Raw genomic sequence first — 20638 nt, forward strand, 5'->3', positions numbered from 1 at the left:
CTAGATTCCTTAAAAGTAAGGTGGACTCATGTTGCACTTTGTGTAATTGAAAATATTCCAGTAGCATATAAGGTAACTGTGATTAAACTAATGCTGGTGTTCCAAATCAATTTCCCTTACACAAATTTACAATACAAGAATTCATTAAGACAAGGAAGAAGCAGGTCTGATATATGAAATAATATTTACCTAGAAGCTTTGGCCAAGATAACTTATTCTCAAATTCCAACAGCAAATTAGTTCCTTTCTCCTACTTCACTGCATTTCGTTTACATATGTATCAGGTCCTTTCACAATAATCATAACAATTGCCTCAGCTTACTGAAATAAACATTAACTCAAAAGAAATACATCAACATGCAGATCCTCAAACTGAACAAGGGAAAGAACAAAAATTAGCGTACATCAATTCCTACATACTTGCAGAGGAATTGTAGAAGAATTAGAGAGGAATGAAGGCAGGTTAATTAATATTGGTAATATGCAGCTGTGGCTTATTACTGCTAAGTAGTTAAATAGCACTGAGGAGTATGGGATGGAGATAGCTGGAAGCGGTGAAGGAAGCAGAGAGAACAGAGCCCTGGATGGAGGAGGAGTAGTGTGGTCTGGCCTCTGGAGAAAAAAGAAAGAGCACAGATAGTAGAATCTGACCGATAGTAAAGCCTTATTGCAGCCTGATAGCTTGCTTGTGCTGCAACACATACTTACAAATTTCCATAGTTGTGAAATTGTGATTAGTTATGAAAATAAGCTAAAAATTAAAATTTTAGAGTTTCATGACAATCCAGGAGGCAATTCCAGAAGAGTACTCATTACTTTTCCAGACAAATGAAAATACTACTTACCTTTTTTTCACCATTCCCTTTTTTCTTTTTCTAATCAAAGGAAAGGCAAACAGAAAAAGACCTGATCCTACTCTCATATACGTTAGAGTACTGTGTCAACAGTCCTCAGTGGAGGGATTTTAACAGCATCACAGTACTACGGCACATATCTAACTCTGCTTCAGTCAGATTCTTCATTTACTTCAAGTTAGGGACAAACTTAAGAGCTGGGGATCTACAATAAGGAGAAAGTGAGACTCAGTTCTAAACCTGAAGATCCATTCACCTTAAGGAAACTCCATGACAGTCATTAACATGTCAAGCTCATAATTTTTTTTTGTTCTGTGTCCTGTGATCAATTTTTTTAACAAATTTGAAAGAAATAATAGTAGGAGCTAGGCAGCTCTCCACCTAAGAGTGGAGTAAGTTGGACAGCTCCACTGAAATCAGTGCATTAAATGTCCAGCTAACATAAATCTCTCCGGGACCACTGAAGTTAATCATGAGCCCACCAGTTGGAGTAAATTCACATACTCCTACTAAAATCAATGGCATTAGCTTTGATTTACGGCCACTGAAGAAGTACTGTGGTGTTATATATAACAAAGAAAAGAGAAAGATCTGATATAGTTGTAGGAAACTGCTGGGAGGGGAGCCATAGGACTTCATTTTTTAACACGGAGAGTCTGAAACTTCTGTAGCTGTTTGAAATACAAGGTGGGCCTGATTTTGACTCTGTCTCTTTCCAGGCTCAAGGACTATTGAAATGATGTGGCTTTTTGCGTAAATGTCTCTGAAGCCAAACCTTGCATAAAATGAAGAGGCATTGATATCGCCTCTATACTAAGCTGGGAGGTCAGCTTCTGCAGGACACCTGTGCAGTTAGGGAGAGAGCACAAAGTCCTGAAGGGCAGTTCAGAGTGGGAGTCTCGTGCTAACTGGGATTTAACCCTCTGGAGAAGGAAGCCCTGCTCCCTCTTCCTTTACAACTGTGGCATTGTAAAAAGGTGTGAAAGCTACTTCTAAGCTTTTAGGTGTACGCTTCTGTGTCCTTTCTAGTTACCCTACCCTCTTGTAAGGAGTTATACAAGATGTTAGTGACAGGGACTCTATCATACCAGTCTAAAGCATGTATTAGTTTATGAAGTATTTTTCATACCCCAGTGATTTAGTATAGACAGGAAATTGAGTGTTGCAGCTGTACACAAAAGGAAACACAAATACGATACCTCCTCAGTCTCTGTCATTACTTGCCCCAGTTTTTCCCAGCTCAGTCAAAACCACACCATTCTTCCCACTGCCTACCTTTCATAGCCACCTCTGCCTCACCCCTTTACTTTCTCCAAAGTAGCAAAGGGAGAAAAAGGTAAAACTGCTTTTAGCACAATGCTACTCCTTTTTCTCATTCCAGCTGGACCATTGTGTACTTGGCTTCCATGTCTGTTACTCTGACTACTTTGTGCCTAGCACAGAATTTTTGTTATAATCCTGTGAAACATGCCTTAGCTCAAGGTTTTTCATTTTCTGATTTACATGAGTATTTTCAGACTCACATGAATTGTTATAATGATTGGAATCCCTAGCAATAATCTGTATTTCCTCAACAATTTATCTTTTATATATTTTGCTTTTTAATTCTGTGGAAACAGAAGAAAATACGATTAGTGCTCAGGTTAGCAATTAGTTGATAATTGTCACTTTCCTTCTCAGACAAGTTAAGTGTGAAAACATCTCTTCTCATAAAAATCAAGCTCTGCTTGAATCATTTTTCCAGAATAACAGCAAGGTTTGTATATACACATTACTGTAATAATGTCAAAGTTCAATCATACACAGAGTTTATTAGATTTTGGGTTATTCTTTCCCTTGAATTATTCATTGACTATCTATAATTTCCAAAAAATAATTTCATAAAGTACTGCAGAAATAAAACTCTTCATATATAGCACACCAATGTGGATAGTATTTATGATGTACTCAAAGAAAGATCAGCCTGTTGCATTAATCATGTAAAAGTATTGAAAAATTATATTTAATCATTTCTATTTGAAAATAAAACCTGCTCAGAGCTTTAAAACCTGCATGAAACCTAGAATTAAATTTCATACAACATTTCCTGCAACAATATACATAATTATTCAATATTTCCAGGTTTGTCTGGTTTTCAGTAATCTCTCATTTAATTTTTTCCGAGTTGTGAGTTGTACTTAATCTTTTTTATTTAGTAGGTTTTGCTTAGAACATTCCAGATTTAATAAGGAGAAACAGTAACAGAAAAGATAAAGCCCTGTCCTTTGATCAAGACAAGATGAACAGCAAGACATCTCCTTCATGAAACTCAGTTCTGATTCTGAGGACCACCAGGACACTAAAACAGCTTCAAGCACCTTCTGTGCTTATCCCAGCTTCTGCAACAAGAAGTACCCTTGCAGCTCTGTGCTAGCATGCTAGGATGGGAACACAGAGTGTTCTTACAGAGTACCACAAATTTCCTTCAGGACCATGTGTAAGGCTGACTCCTCCATTCAGCAACTGGATGAAGGAAGCAAATGTGGCCTGCTAGAATTTATCACTTAGGGACACTGAAATTGTAAGCGGCATTAGTAAGACTAAAAAATTCTTTTGAATGCCACCTAGTTAAAGAATGAATTTTTCCCTACACTTGACTTCTGAAAGCGCTGAACCATGCTGTATTTCAATTTGATCTGCCTGACAATTAAACTTTCCAGGCTTCGCTATGCTCTGCCTGTACAAAGTCAAGAGAAAGTTAAGTCTGAAGACACAACCTGCTCTTCAGTAAGCCAAAAAGCAAAAGTTCTGCCTAGTACTTCTGGCAGGCTCCCACGTACTGTAAGCCAAGTCATGCTACCATCTTTCAGATGTTTGAAAAGCTAAATACAGTATACCAATACATCTAGTTTGTGGCACATGAAATCAAATGGAAAATGAGTGAGCATGATTTTTAATGAATCAGAATATACTGTCATAGAGCTTCACCTGCTTCAGGACTGTAGGAACATTCCATAAAGTCAGTTCTTGAAGGCTGGAAACTGCAAATGAACATGTACTTAATGAGAAAATAAATCTATGAAAGTATAATAATGCTTTTATGAACTCTAACAAGCGAAGTGTGTGTTTGTATGGAATATATAAACCCATATATATAACTGAAAGCTTTTTTCAGAATTTTAGGGTCCCTGCAAAGGAAGCAAGGAATAAACAATTGGTATAATACTAACAAGCTCAGCTTTTAGCTTTGAACATTAATAACTTATTTGAGATAGCTCAGCCTCCTGTAGTGTTTCAGCTGATTTTGATTCTCTTTGTGCAGAAACCTTTTAGCTAATCATTTTCATCTCTGTGTGTCAATAAATCTTGCATCTCTAGGGCAATGACTTTTACTCAGCAAATGTTAAGCAGAAATAAAACTGCCCAGAACAGTCTAAGCATGAGAATTTCAATAAGAATTTAGCAATATATTGATCCACTTCTCCCCCTTCTGACTTTTCATTACTATGTCACTTTCACCTCCTGAATTCAATAAAACGCTAAAATAGCATGTGACTTACGGGCTTTAGCCAACCATACTAAAATTATTTTTGAATGTCTTCTTCACCAACAGCAAACTCAGAAAAAAGATTTTACGATACTAAAGGCACTAGAAAATGGTCAATAATCTATTTTTGAAGGGAAGAATTGTCAGTCACAGATTACAAGTAATGACCTCTTCTATAAATACAGACAGAATAAAAAGCAGAAATTAGAAAATAAAAAATTAATATACGCAATAGTAGGAAAACAAAGCCTGTAATGAAAAGCCATATTGCTATGGATTTCTATGTCATTGTGAAAAGGAAGTGCAGAGACAACAGATAGTTAATAGAGCCGCACAAATGGGCCACTTAATAGCTGGTGCAGCCGCTGGTTCTAGGGAAGTCAGTGGAATCGGGCTGGTTTTGTTGAGCTGAAGGTCTGTCCCAAGGCACATGCTGTCAGTTTCAGTGGAGTGACACGGACTGGCATTAGCTGGAATCTGATCACAAGAATCCAATGCAGTCACTAGTTCAATCAAGTTTAAATTCTGTAAGTCAGAAGTTGCATTCTTTTACAACAGTGTTACACTGTCCACAATCCTATTGCATTAACTTTCTCTGAACCACCTCTATTGTATTCTCCTGATTACTTCCATAGACCAGGGATTGCTGATGATGCATATCAACGGCATATTAGAGAAAAATGTATAGGGAAATCTATTTCAGTTCTATCAAGTATCAATAAAACAGGCAGTCCTGCAAACATCTGTTTGGAAAGTAGTGATTCTAGCTCTATTATGACTGACAGCAAGAACAGACTCCTTGAAGAAAATGAAAATATCTTGGTATTTACCAAAGTCAATAGGGAGCAATCCATACTGTTAAGTATTGGTGTTTGAGCCTTATGACTGACTCACTGTTAGATGATGAAAATGTCTCAGGGTCCATTCTTTACTAATTCTATACAAACAAAGAGTTGTTTGCAACTGTCTGCAATTAAGGAAAGCAAGACTAAGGACTGCAGCAAGACCTTCATACAGCTCAGGGAGCCATAAATACAGATATACATTCTTCTTTGATAATCACCCTCACTTACACTTCTGACTTACATAGTTCAAATGTGTCTTTGAAAGTTTGTTCAGGAATTCTTGCGAAATTTAAGTGCCACGGTTACTCTAATAATCTAAGAAAATTAAACATTGCACTGATGCTGGCTCAGGTGTATTTCTAACCCCTCTGCAAGCTCATTCAATTCAGCCAGTGGCAGAAAACTAAGCCAGGCAAAAAGAAAAAATAGGAAGTAGCCAAAGCCAACAGTAAGGACAGCAGCATGAAATTCTTTAAGGTGTTAAGAGCTGCTAAAGGACATTTGAACAGCTGTTTGATCACACAGAGTATCACAAATAGGATATTAACTTCCAGACTAAAATTCAGAAGACTGTTTATTTGGCTGGAAATGTATTCAGACTCCAAGGAGTTGGAGAACACACCTGGCATCCTCCTGGTGCTCATCTTCGCTTCATTGTCTGAAGTCATCTGGTATTGCCATACCTATCAAAGGCTTTTCTTTTTTTTTTAACTGAAAGTAACACAGCAAGGTTAGTTACTACATATGCTATCGAGATACATGAACTCTTCCTCTGGGCTTTTCTCAGATTTGGACTACCAGCTCCTTGTCAAGCTTGTTCCTAGATTTTTTTTCTATGTACTTGTCTTTTTCTCTTCTTTATTGTCATCTCATACAGACACAGGGGTCTTCCCAACCCACCCTTCCCACTAATAACACTCTAATATTGATTTGTTATAATGGTTTAAGCTTTTTTCCAATACAGAAACATTTCACAATGGAGCTGTAAAACCCAACAGAATGAGTTTCAGCACAGTTAGAACAGGTTGTTTTTGTCGATTCTTAGAATAGTCCACAGAAAACAGTCCATGCACTACCAGGTGAAACTACTAAGCTATATTGACATCGAGATACAAAACCACACAAAAGTATTTCTGACACAATTTCATCTTCTGATCAAGAACCAATTGTCTTCTCTTGCCATCTTCTCTGCCTGCCCCTTCCCCTGACCATGGAAATAGCTGAGGTCTGCAAACACATAGTGTGATTTCTCATCTTCTTTAAGCATCTCCTGGAACCAGTTAACTGGAAAACAATTAACAAACCTTTCTGTAAATCATTCACAGTTATGTTACACTTGCTTAGAGGCCTTTGGAGTATCCAGTCTGTGTTTGCTCTGAGCTGAGTGAAATGCAGATCATTAGTACTTCTTTCTACTTGCTCCCCCGCAGATACTCAAACCATAAGGGCTTCTAGATGTGCCCAAGTATATTGAAGAGCTACACATGACAATATATCAGAGAAATACCAGGGTGGGGGTGGGGGGCGTGGGGAGCAGTTTCCAGCAGGTTTTACACAGCTGGGCCCAGACAGAAATGGATAACCTATATATCCAGCTAAGCTATAACAGGAAAAGTGTGACTGACCATCCTCTGTCAAACTGATGCCACAACACAGCACAACTCCACAAAGAGATGATGAGCTCTGGAACAAGATCTGTTTTCTTTCAGTTCGAGAACAGACATACCAGAGTGGGGTTATGATCCAAGATTTACACTCCCACATGTTTTCCTGCAAGCATTGGAAAAATGGCAATGAAAATAAAAGAATCTGGCCATTAAACAGAGTCTACATGCCAAAATGTAGACAGTGATAAAAAAAATCCAAGGTAAAAGGACGATTTACAACTGTGTTACTAAACCTTTTACTTAGAAGTAAAACTAACAGTATCCATGTCCTGTGTATTTTGTGACAATGCTATTACTTTGCTTCCCAAAGGACAGAGGAGTGTAGTTGGAGTGTAGTTACATATCTGAAAGTGCCCAGAATACACCTGAACAGAACAAAGTCTTACATAGCAAAGCAACCATTGGAAAAATTATGTTGCACTATCACAGGCAATTTTTGTCAGCAATGTGTCAGTTGAAACACAGCTGCATTAAGAACTTGCTTTTGAAAGTGCATTGCTCCCTATCCTGAGGTGAAAACAAAACAATTAATTCAGAACTTCCTACAGACTGAAAATTACAAGTTTGTATCAGCTCCATTCTGCATAAAAATGTCAATTCAGCACTGACTGAAATCTCCTACACCTATTTCTGCATTGTGATAAACATAAGCTTCAGTAACACAAAACGATCAAGTTCTGTATGCTACAGCCAACCAAACTGTTAACTAAGCAACTTTATAATGATAAGTTGATCTCATCCCCTCCAAGCATCACTTTCAGCATCCAGCAAATGTTAATCATAATCACATTTGTCCTAGCACAACATAACACTTCAACAGAATGCATACCAACAGAGTCTTTATGTAAATATTCAGAAATGTTCCCTGAGGCATTTTTTCTGCAGCACTTCATGCAAACTTGTATACTAGTTCACTGATTTGGGTAGATACCTGCCTAGAAAATACTAGTAATGGTTTTTAGTTGTTCAAGGTAAAAATGAGAAAATTAGAGTTGCTTTGTTTGTGTTTAAATATGGACATGAGCATATTTTCCAGTTTCTCTAATATGAGATTTCAGCTTTGGTTTTCATAATATTGGAAGTGTCAGGAAGAAATAAACAAATTCTGATATCCCAATATTTTTTTATAACACAAAAGATATGGTGCCAATAAAATTACAACATAAGTATGTATAACATTTAACAGAGCTGTCTCAAAAGCTAAACTCATCTCAGAGTTCTGAGTGCCTTAAGTATTTTTCAAGGTGACACTGTAAATTCATAAACTTAACCATAAAATAATTTGAAGTTTGATACAGAGTCTTTCACAGATTGCTCCCATAATGTCCTCATATAACAAAGGGAAATTGTGTAATTAGTTGTGATAATGGACTCCTTAAAAATTTAAATTTAGCTATGGTTTCAGCAAGAGAGTCTGCACTTTATTAGCTGCAGTTCAGATGAATGATCTACGAGGTCTGCTTGTTCACTCACTGTGTGTATCCCTTCTAAGATTAGGAACAATCTAATTACAAATAATATTGCCAAGAACAAATATCAGAGAAGAAAAGCTAGAATAAAGCTTTCCCCCCTGCCCCCAATTGCCAGCTGAGCCTGTTAACGTTGGTGTGGACTGTGGTCTTATTTCAAGCAAAGGATAATGCATTAGTCTAATGCATTAGTCCATTTCACAACTATTTGTTTATTATATCTTTTAAAAATATTGTGATATTTTCTAAAAATAACAGGGCCTGCACAAAACCTGCTGATTGTTAACAAAACAGGATACAGTTTCAATGCACAGAATGTATTTAACACTAAGTAAAATGAGCTGCAGAGAAGAAACAAGCTTTGGTTTATGTAATGTTGTTGCCTAATCTCTAACTCTCATAATGGGAAATAAAGTGCCTTTTATGAGGTTCTAGTCCCTCCAGAGTTATTTGGTAATAATGACTTAACAGGCAAAGTTTGAAAGTAACACCAATTTTTAAGCAAGCCAGAATCACAGCTCTTTGGAGATTATCACTGGAGATCAAAGTCAGCAACAAATACCCAGAGCTGAACAGAGAATGTCAGGGTTGTTTTCTTAGTTCATAAAAGCTTCTGAGTTTTATATGGTCTCCTTGCAAATTAAGATTCAATATACCAGTCAGCTGTGATCTTTGGTGCCTTCCACACCTGAATAATATTTTCTGACATTTAAGTCAAGCTAAATCTGAGTGTCTTAGTGACAATAATGAACTCTACACTCAGAACTGTATTAAAATAAGGTTTCTTAGGTTGGGTTTCCTAAATTCCTTTGCAAATGTGGAGATAGCAGCAGAATGAGCTCTTTTAAGATAATCCCATGCCTTGTTACAACATTTCAAAATTAAGATAAAAATTGAATGTATCAGGGTAAACAAAAATGTAAAACCCTGTAAAAACTGTATTTTACTTCCTATTTTACAATGTAGTGTTTCTGCAAGTAGTACAAAATAAATTTTTTCCTTTTTAAGACTGAAAGGTCTGGGAATTCTGAGAGACAGGAATTCCATCCAGCAAAAACTGCTACTTCTATAAAGACATAGTTCCTACTTCCTAATACTTCCTATTGTCATCATCAAAAAAACATAACATGAGGTTCTTTCTTTTGTCCTTTAGAATTCAGTGTAGCAGTCAGAAATACCTCATAAAAACAAGTGCATGAGATTCTCAGGTATCGAAAAAGCAACAACTGCTTTTAAATTCTTATGTTAGGCTGGTACTAAAACAACAGAAAAATGGTAGGTAGGAGAAATGTGCTAAGTAAAAAGAAGCCACAAAAAATACCACACCACTATATTAATTTTTTCAACAAAATTTAAGCCATTAAATTACAAACTCAGGAAAACAGCTTACTCAGCAAACACATAGGGCTACCTGCCAGCTATTGAGTCACAGCAGTGCTGGTGCTACATGTTTCTCCCAGCAGCTGAATTTTCATCAAATTCTGCAGTATAGCAGGTAGGAAACTATCACAGTCAAAGGAAAAAGACAAGTATGTCTGCGTAGACAGTGATATGCAAATCAGACTGTTCATTAACAGGTCTAACCAGCTAAACAGAACGAGAACTAATCAAAAAACTGGCAATACATAATTTCTGCGGATGCCTAATTTTCTGTGTTATCAAGGATCAAATTCTGACTATTTTATTCCTAAGCAAGATAAGTCAGCAAAATGAAGCATATGCTAAAGTTAAGTATATTGTTAAGTGCCACCTATAGAACATTGCTTTCTCAAACTGAAGCAAATACAGATGTGCTTGCCAGCTTGCACAATTCACAAAGATTAGATTTCTGTATTGATGGTCTTCTATAAACAGGGAAGAAAAATGTAAAATTCCAACTAATTAATACTTGACATGTTTTAAAAATAATGCATATGGGAAAATTAAAGAGGTTTTTTAATTCTGAGAGGGAGAGACTTACTAAAAAATAAAAAGGAGTGCACTGAATTTTTAACTAAAAAACAAAAATTCCTCCCCTGCAACTGAAGTAATTTGTAATTTCCCATGGAGAATAAAGGCCCCTCTCCCAATTACCTGTTTTTATCCTTGCACTGACTCTGCCACTCATTTGACCCTCAGTGAGCTCACTCAACTCTCCAAACTAGCAGAAAAATACTGAGGCGTTGTTTTTTTGGGTTTGTGGTTTGGTTTGGGGTTTTTTTTTTTTTTTGGGGGGGGGGGGGGTAATTTTCTGGTCATTTAGTTTGATGAATCAGCTCATGGTAGTGTCAGATGTACCTGAGCCAAACAGAAGGAAGATGAAGGGAGGAACATGCTGCTGGGAATGAGGCCACGGAAAAGGAGTAAGAAGTTGCATTGCCCTCTTGGAAGTTGTGAGCTACTGCACTGGCTCAGACATAATGCAAGATTTAGTACAAAAAATGAACTCCCACAAACCTGTGCAGGAAAACATCTGAGGATATTTTGTTTCCTACAAATGATTATCAGTGCTAATTCCACCTCTGCTTCCTATGCTCCCTAAGAACAGTGTATGTTATATTTGGTCACATTCCACTTTGCAGCTACCAGCACCTATGTACTCTACATCTGCCCTGGACGATAAAGGTTTTCTGGAATTTTGAATAAAAGTAACAGTAAGACTCACAACTGTGATCATGAAGAAGGTCCCTACCCTGACAAAACTTCCCAAAGCAAATTCTTAACAGCTTTCTGTGGCTTCTGTCCTGTTAATAAGTATAAACTAATGTTACTTCACAGAGATTCAGATCTCCTATCGATTATTCACTGTGGAGATTGGAACTTCAATTAGCAAAATCTAAAATCACTTGGTCACATTATGGTTTTTTGTTTCCTTCTCTAAAAGCAGGGATCATATCTTTAATTAATGCTAGTTAAGTTCATCTTTATGAAGCAATAAAAAGTCTAGCTAAGAAAGCAACGTGATCATGACACCATCAACTCTGCTCATTCAGGTAACATAAGGAAGGAGATAATTACAAAAAGCAGAACTGAGAACAGAGTATTCTGAGGCTCCAATTTCAGATCTAGGCACTACCTCCACTCTATCACAAGACTGGTTTTAATAAATTTCAGAGACACTTTAGCCACAAAGCAAGTATCTTCCTTTGGACTTTGTGCTCAGTGGGTCTCAGAGCTGCTCTAGAAGTGAAACTTTACGTAAAAAGTAAAATCAGAAATCAAAGAGGTCACTGTTCTAATTCTGATCTAAAATCGAAATTAAAAAGTTGGCTAATTAGGAAGCTCTACAGAGTGTCATAGTCAAATGAAGAGAGATCTAGATCAGAGATTATTTTTATAAATAGTTAACTTGCCACCTAGGTCCCTAGATCCATTATTTTTTTGTATCTGCACTAACTGGAGACTAGCTTGAAAAAAAAGTTATTTTTATGCTAAAATCGTGGCAATGCCTATATTAGGAATCAAACTGTTTTTTCTTAAATTGGGTTTTACAAAACACAGGCACAATGGTAAAAAAACGTAAGTCACTCATATAAGGAAAAAAGTTTAAAACTTTCCTCTATTATCATACAGTCCTAGTCCTCTACAATTTACTTATCAAAAAGTTGAAATATGTTCAAAATCCTCTCTCATATCCAGTCAAAACTTTGCTGTCTTTCCTTTCCTTCCTCTTCATTTTGGGATCCATCATACCTGTATCATTTCTTAAGCACATATGGATTTTGCAGCTCAGTTTCTACAAATAACAAATAACTAAGATACTTTATTTTCAAAGACACGTTGTGAGCTGAAGTTAGAAGCCTGTGGCAAATTTAGTTGGTTTTGTTAATGAAAATTTATAGCTTTCACTGTGAAACGTTTTCTCTATGACCAGACATAAAAGTAACCTTAACTGCAAGCACTCCAGTTCTACCGCAGTACTTTACAATATCTCTTTGTTAAAACAATAGCATTAATATATATTTACTTACTCAAACCACATTAGCTCTGATTGTGCCAGGAATGATAAATGCATTTAGTAACACAGTAGGAAGTTCCCATTCCAAACAGCCTGCAGTCTAAGTGGACAAAATGAAGGAAGATAGTGACTATTTTGTAGAAAGAAAACTAAGGCAAACTTCTGAATCATGAACAACGTAAGTGTTAGGACATAAATAAACTACCATAGATTTGGGAATAGAACAAAGATATTCTAAGTCCCTCTCCAGTGTCTTAGCCATAAGGCTTCTCCTTATGAATAAAATGCAGTATGACTTAGTATTGAACTTCGAAGTTTTTTAATCAAACTGTGAAGCTTTATAATCAAGTAGTATTTGTCTTACATATAAACATATTTTCTCCAAAAAGCAAAACCAACTATTTTTTTGACACCATGCAACTCTTTAATGACTTTTCAATTTACAACTATAATGCAGCCAGCTGTGACTGCCTTTATATCCCATTTACTCATCTTTTTCAGCAGCATATTGGTTTTCTCTTTTACCTGAAACTACTTGTGGATTTTTCAGAAACAAAGAAAACATTAATAGTAAACTGAAATTTGCTCATCCTGGGAAAGGATGCCTGATTGGCAAGAACCATCATATTTGGAACTTACGGAGATGCACCTGAAATGCCATCCTTTTGTAAGAGTTCCAAGACAGCAATGGTAACACACCAATACAGTACTGTGAAACAAAAGAGATTTTTTCTCTCATTATTTACAGACTGCATACGGCAACCCTGAAATGGTTAAAGACCCAAGTAGGGCCTCAGTATTACGTGAAAGTTAGCACCTTGGGTGGCCTTATGCCCTAAACCATTATAAAGCATTGACTCAAGGGAGATCAATACCAACATATCCTGGCAGTACTTGAGTTTGGAGCTTATGAAATCTGACAAGATCACCGCTTGAAATGGTAATTGGCAGAGAATGGCAGGATTTTTTATTGTTCTTATTATACTTTAAAAATAAACATTTTGTTTATGTTTATTGGAAAAACAACAAAACTGTTTAACTTCAGCATTTATTACTATTTTAGGGCCTCACATTTTTCTTCTGTGCTTCAGTCAGTAGGGTCATTTTCAGATGAGAGTTTGGGGGTTTTCTTTTGGTTTTTAAGAGGGATATTATTCAAATACAGGTCTAGAAAATTTTGCTACAGTTACTAATACTGTATTTCCAAGCAGCAGTCAGAGCAATGTGGAAAATCTTCTGGAATTAATAGAATAAAGAGGAAAAGAAAAGATGGCAAGACACTGTATCTTAACAGCTGGATGCCAATTACTACTCTCTGTTAACAAAACACAGCCATCTACTGGAGGTGTCTTTGTCTCCCCACTTGCACAAAGTGGCAATTCAATTAGAAATCTCTTCCTTTCACACAGCTCAAAATTTTAAACAAGTTTCACCTAAAAAGATTAATGTTCTCCACTTCATTTCATTGAAGCCATTATTGTGCTTCTTTATTGCCACCCTAGCTATTATAAATTACGGCTTTTGCACCACTTGATAAATTCTGTAACTTTCATCTTTGTGTGCTTTCAAAGCTCACCCCTAAGAAGGAGGTCTTCTGTATAAAAAGGAACTCTCTTGATCACGTGAGATAGTTTAAAGAGATCTGTATTACATGAGGTGAGGTGTCAACAGAAATTTGCCATGGTCTGCACTTCTGGTTAATGCCACCTGTAGCACACTAAATATATTTGGCATTATTAGACCCTTCTAATTATTTTTCTAGCTGAAAAATTTGCAGTGCTTCCTTGGTTGCTCTGTTTCTCAGGTTTTAAGGAAGGAAGTTACATATGCCCATATGACAATACCGCCAGCATTCAAGGTTAAAAATATGTCAGGAACAGCATAAATTGAGGCTCTAAATAGAACAAATTTGAAAGAATCATTTGAAGGCTTCTGGGGAGAGTTTTGTTTTGGGCATACAAGCTTTCAGTCTAGATTCGGAACATGTTTTCTTTTCATTCTCCTTATCTAAATATGGCTACTTCAGAGCAACTCCTAATCATGAAGTCCCTAATCCATTGGTTACTGGAAGCTCTTGGCATTTACCTCTTTCTAATTCTGGTCTTTTTTTCCCTATGCATTTACTGCTGGTATGATGCCAGGAGCCCCTATGACTGACAAAAGATGAGAAGGACGTTTAAGATAAAGCACTTCAGTAGTAAGTCTGTCATCTGTTTTACTAATCTGCCATGTGGAGTCCCTGCGAAGAACTCAGGGCGGACAGAAAACTGGGGGTTGAACACAACATCCATATAGCAAGCAATTCTTCAAACACATAATTTGGAAAATATGAGCTGTTTCAGTGCATTAAATTAGCAAAAAAACTATTCACTTTCGTTGTATTAGTTTTCTGCCAACTCAGTGCACTGAAATGGCTCAGCAACCCAATAACCAAGGGAGTCAGGGAAAGGGTTTGGCCAGAGGCAAGAGATAGCAACAAGGCAGAGAGCAGTTAGATTGCCTTAGGCTGCTAGAGAGCTACAGCCTTAATTTCCTGTCATTTTTTACCTTTGATTGGTTTATCAAGAGGTCAGATAGGGAGCAGTTCTGTTGTAAGGAAGTGGGAACACACAGCTGGAGGAAAAGGAGAAGAGCAGCACTCTAGTGGCCCAGTTTAGATTAGTTTAAGCCACTGGAGTCACTAGTGCCCTATGTTTTTCAGTTCTGTTTCCAAAGATGAGATGCTTACATATGATTGATTCCCTCGAACAGAGTAGCAAAGATATTTCTAAAGGTTTGTTGGTGAGAGATTGCTAAGCAATCTCACTGTTAACATCTAACCTGCCAACTCAAGTTTCCATCTTAATCTTGAAGCATGGAAAGGCCTTAAGAGAAATTAGCTGAACTTGTAATGTGAGGGGAACTGATAACAGTGAAACACTAAAGCTAATTGAGCTATACACTTGCATTATCCAAAAGCTTGGGTTTCCCTTTTTTTCTGTGGGTAATTAAGGTGCTTTTGCACATCTGTAAAACACCTAGTTCATATTTTCCCTCCCCCCCCTAAGAATTCCTATTGAATCAAAGGTTCTGGGAGTTACCCTTAAATGTGGCAAACCAACTATCAGTTACAGCGCTGCAAGTATAAAACCTTTGAGGAAAGAGAGGGGAGAGACAAGATATTGTTTCTATTAAAAACAAAACAAAAATCTAGCTAAACATTTTTTTTACTTCACTTTTGGTTGAGGCTCTCTAGAGATCTTACTAATTAGTATGCAGTGGCATTCACAAAGAAACCAGAAAACAGAGACAATCAAAGGCAACCAAAAAGCCAGGAATTGCATTTTTCACAGTACCTGTTGCAATCTTTTTTAACGGTTTACTGCATTTCACAGATGCAGCTCAGTTAAAAGACCTCAGTTACTTGTGGAGAAGACTTAACCAGTTTGTGCCACAATCTGCCTTCAGGTGCACAGCTGCAGTGTCACCAGAATTGTGTGCAAGCACCTAAATGTTCTTTAGTATCTTAAATGGAAACAAGATTATTTTAGTATTCCTATTGAAGAAGAAACCTACCACTTAAATATGTTGTAGGAAGCTTAATATCCTTTGCCTAATTTCTTTTTTTTCCTTTTTGACTGGAGCAGCAAAACACTCAGTTATCTGATATGTGCAGTACTTTGCAAAACTTTGAACTCTTCTAGAACTCTGCCATTCTTAGAATACCATTGTCTAGTAATTCTAAAATAATTTTGCATAGATTTCTGTTGCATACAGTGAACTTGCAAATTCACAAAGCTTTTCAGAAAATGTGTAGTCTAGAACAACAAAACTTGCATCTGCAATTGGACAAGAAGAGAAAGACAGAAAAATACTGGGCACTGCTCACCACAGATAAAGTGATTGTATCATGATTTTTTGTAGCCGTGACATAGCAAATCATCCCATGTTATTGGAGGTGGGTGGAATTCTCTTTTAAGTAGAAGTCTGAATTTCTTTCAACCTTCATGTATAATAGATTAATTTTTTTTATGAACTTCCAATATTTTATTTTAAAATATACAACTAAAATAACTAACAATGTTTTTGTGTAGCATAAAGGTGTTTTTCTAGACTTGTCTGCAAACTATATAATGTATTTCATTGACTTATCATATAATATCTAACAATGTTTTCTTCTGCAATTTGCAACATTTCTGTTACAGTAATATAATATGAGCCCATTTCTTCAGCTAATTAAGTCACATGTAAGTATTCTCATGTGTCTTAGTTGGAAACTGCATTAAGTAGCAAAAATGTCAGCACATTTCAAGGATACTGCATTCATATCTTAGTAGGATTCAGCCTGTAATCATGTTTATAATTCCTTTGACCCTAAGCCCCTCAGCTGAGTCAATTTACACCATTTTTCTAAAACCTTCAAAATTATACTTGAAACAAAATTATCTGCAAGCGATAGTAGAAAAAAGCCAAGCTAGTAAGAGCCAAGAAAAAAAAAAGAAAAAACAAAAAACAACAACAGATAAGATGTGGAAAATGTAACCCAAAACCATACAGGTTATGAAGTCTATAAATTACACTATTCAAACAGATTTGTTCTGATTTCTGATTATTCTAGACCAAATTATACCATTTATCCAAGCATCCCAATTCTTGTGAAGTGTTTGGAATGTTATGTAACAAATTTTAACAGACCGAAATCTTATGTAAAATACTAATCATTTCATAATCCCACATGAAACTATAACTGGTACGTGACCCTGAATTCATTAACAGCCAGAATTACGTTAGAGAATATTCCTGGACACATACTCAACAGCGACAAGTTGAACCTCCAATAAAAGCTAGTCAGGCAACTACTTTTTCTCCAAATGGCCTCAGTTAGCACAGCTTACATTACAGAGCACTACACCTTCAGGGGTTGCTCAGGTAAGCATCTTAGCTTGTTTCTTTTCCTATTTTAAAAACTTTGTTCCAAGAAAGTTTTTACAGAGGCGTTGTGTTGTTGCTCAGTTCTGTTTCCAACAGAAGACCACTTAAAGATGGTCTCTAAAATCTACATGATTTTTAAGGCTGGCACAAAAATATGGTATTTACAGCCCCTGCTGGGAAGGTGACACCTTGTGAGCTATTTGGTTTTTCCCCCAAGTAGCTTCACAACACGCTACTTGCTCCGTGCGTCCCCGCTGTATGCTGGACGCAGCTCCACGGATAAAGTAGTAGCATAGCATCACCTGGTGGGAAGTTCTGCTTGCTGCCTCTCTTTTTACGGTACAACAAATAACGTTCAATAATAAAAAGGAAAATTGGTTTATTGTTTTTACCTGCTTTCTGATATTGCACATTCCAGTCCATTATATTGCTATCAAAAGCTTGCTCCCTCCCCAAAAAAGCAGTTCAGAGTAAAACAATGCAAATACTACACTTTTCTTCAGACTGTCATTCGATATATATCTGGTGAATATTTGGTCTTAACCAGCTGATTTAAATATATACTCAGCTCTGTTGCTGTTCTTTTGATTCCATGCTAATATCTGAACTCAAGTTTCTCTTCAATATTCTGCTATAGCTTTTCCTTTATTTACTACAATAGCACACATTTCCCCTTAATGCTATTTCCATTTCTACTCGGTGACTCTAATGACCTTTGAAATGAAACAGCTGATTCTTTCAGTAGCAATGAGGATTCTTTTAAAGGATAGCACTAGCTGGTACATTCGAATCAGGTAGCATAAAGTTGTAGTTTTTAAATAAAAAGTAACAATTGCTTTGACTCAATACAGGTGTGATGACACAACTGGAAATAATCTTTTTTAAAAATATCACTCTAATTAGAAGTGATTGGAAAGGATGTTAGCTAATTAGCTGCACTAGAGGTAGAACAACAGCTAAAACTGTTGCCTCTAATAACTGAATCACTGTTATAATGGGGGAGTTTATTTACAGCTGTGTAATTTTTTTAAATGTTGGTTTCGGGCTGGTTTTTTTATGACTTCCTAGAGGAAAATGTTACCATTTCCTGTTTTTCCTCCAATGGCATTCACTTACCCTAGTGCCCAAGGGGAAGAATGATTCAGTGGTTTAAGGAATGGGAAGGGAGAGAATAGTCCAATGCAAGCAAGGAAACCTATACTTGTATTTGATGCTGCTTTAATCACTGTAAGATTACTTTTGATAGTTGCACTACATACATGTATACCTATTGGCACCACGCTAACACAAAGTGGTTGCTCAGATCTTGGTAGATCCAGCTTTACTCAGCAATGACTGAATTCTTCTCGCTGAATACTGTGATTTGTATTGCTCAGTGAATTTTCTGTAATATGCTGCTAAACACACAATGAGCCAGGGTGTGAGGGTTTTTTATGTTATTCCAACTATAGCTACACTTGGTATTTATTATTACTAGCTTTTTAAAGGTCAAAAATTTGACTAGCTCATTTGCAACTTAATCTATGTTTTGCTGAGAGAAGCTGTTACAGGAATTCAAGGAATAACTGACAGCTAATAACAAATGTTCAGCCTTTAGCATACAGTGGCATTTTTGCTGACTTAAAATATTTAAAGTGTGTGACTCACTTGAAATGTTAAATGGCAAACAAAGTTTCTTAAAACATTACCTCAAAAACAATAAATCTGAGATAAAGAGCCATTAACTACATAAACTGTCTTGCTAAGTATTACTGCATGAAAATTAACATTCCTTTCAATAAAATATGTATATAATATATATTCTTTTCAAATAATATAGCTTCTTCTATTTTAAAATTAACTATCTTCCATTTTGGCTAGCCAGACTTTTGTCTTAAATGTACAGTTTCCTGATTAAAATGGAATCCTTCAGAATAATCTTTTTCTGTACTTTGAATTCACCATTATTTAAATATTTCAAATGTGAGCTGTTGTTGTTGTTGTTTTCCCTCTCTGTTAAGAAGAGGGGGGACACAGTAAAACCAAACAAGGCCATGCAAGATCTGCATGGAAAAGGAACTGAATTTCACTTAGCTCAGGCAGCTCCATAATTTAGAAGCACCTTATTGATTTCTATGGTTAGGAAAGGCAAAAATAGTAGTGAATGAGTCACTTCATTCCCTGACTAACTTTTCAGTGAGCCCTAGCAATTTTAAGTATTTTTGTGATCACACAGAATTGATGTTTATGGACTCTGGCAGGCCCAGTCAAGCCACATAATGGGCTTTCAAAAGAAAACACTGTTCATCTTCACATGAGTAGCGAGAGCTGGACTAGTGGTCTTTAAAGAGTCTACAGTGGTGAAATATTATTATCTGCAGTAGACAGAAATAAAAATAAGCCCAGTCTCAAAGCTAGAAGTGAATGGTATCCCTCCTTGATAAATCTGTGAATCAAAACCAAAGTAACACCACTTTTTTCCCTTTTTTTTTTTTTTTTTTTTCAATGTGCTTAAAGCTATATACCCTATGAACTGCATCTTCCTTGGCTGCCCCAAATGACTCCTCAGGAAATTGTACTTTGTAAACAAACCAAACATCTTTAAGTTAGGGCTCACTTACAATGTTACAAGACTTCTTTCTTGCTTTAAAGTAAGAAGTGTGAGGGAAGGGGGCATTTAATGCATCAGTGGCTGACTTCATAACATTTAAGTCATTTTGACCAAACAGTAATATGTGAAGCACAATTAAATTGCATGGCTGTGTCACAAAAATTTTAGCAAATTTCTTATGTACAGTATAAAATTTCCTATTTGATCTCAGTAGACAGCTGAAAAAATGATCAAATGTTTCTGTCACAGCAGCATAAGAAAAGATGATCACAGTCTATGTGGTAGTTTCACTTCACATTTTTACAAAGTAGCTAATCATAAGGCTGTGAAAGGGAGTCTGATGCATCATTATCTTATGGGAGCACCATACTGAGAGGTAAACAGGAGTCTTGGATTGCTCTGATTTTCTGTCACAAAACTTTTATGCCCTAGTCTTCAGATGTATTGAAAAGAAAAGATATAGCAATGCTTAGAATTCTGTTTTGCTTCTCTAGCCAGTATTGCCCTGACTTTAATACCGGGTGGATAGTAAAAGACAGAAAATCAATGTCAAGTCTTTCTCAAGTCACAGAGAAAGTCACTATTCATATAGTCAATTGCAAGATAGCAACCTACAAAGCTATTAAATACTACTTCCTTATAAACACAACCAAATACTGCTGGAGTCCACAAGATGGAGTAAAACTTATCTCTATTCAACAGAAGTAGCTTAAAGCCTACACTTAGCTCTTATGAATTGTGGGTGAGTAAGAGGCTGCTGATCTCTGAATTCTCAACAAAAATATAAGAGCTTCCCTGTGCTTTGTGGAACAAAAGTTGTTAAAGTTTGAGTGTCTGAG

At 36.4% G+C, this 20638-nt stretch overlaps 1 protein-coding gene across 1 annotated transcript in view; it reads right to left on the bottom strand.

Annotated features, from left to right (window-relative positions):
- Positions 1–20638, bottom strand: part of ADAMTS2 (ADAM metallopeptidase with thrombospondin type 1 motif 2) — a 260988-nt gene that overhangs the window by 236498 nt on the left and 3852 nt on the right. The gene's annotated exons all lie outside the window — the stretch shown is intronic.

Source organism: Falco rusticolus, chromosome 8 (genome assembly GCF_015220075.1).
Source record: "Falco rusticolus isolate bFalRus1 chromosome 8, bFalRus1.pri, whole genome shotgun sequence".
In the NCBI taxonomy this organism is placed as follows: Eukaryota; Metazoa; Chordata; class Aves; order Falconiformes; family Falconidae; genus Falco; species Falco rusticolus.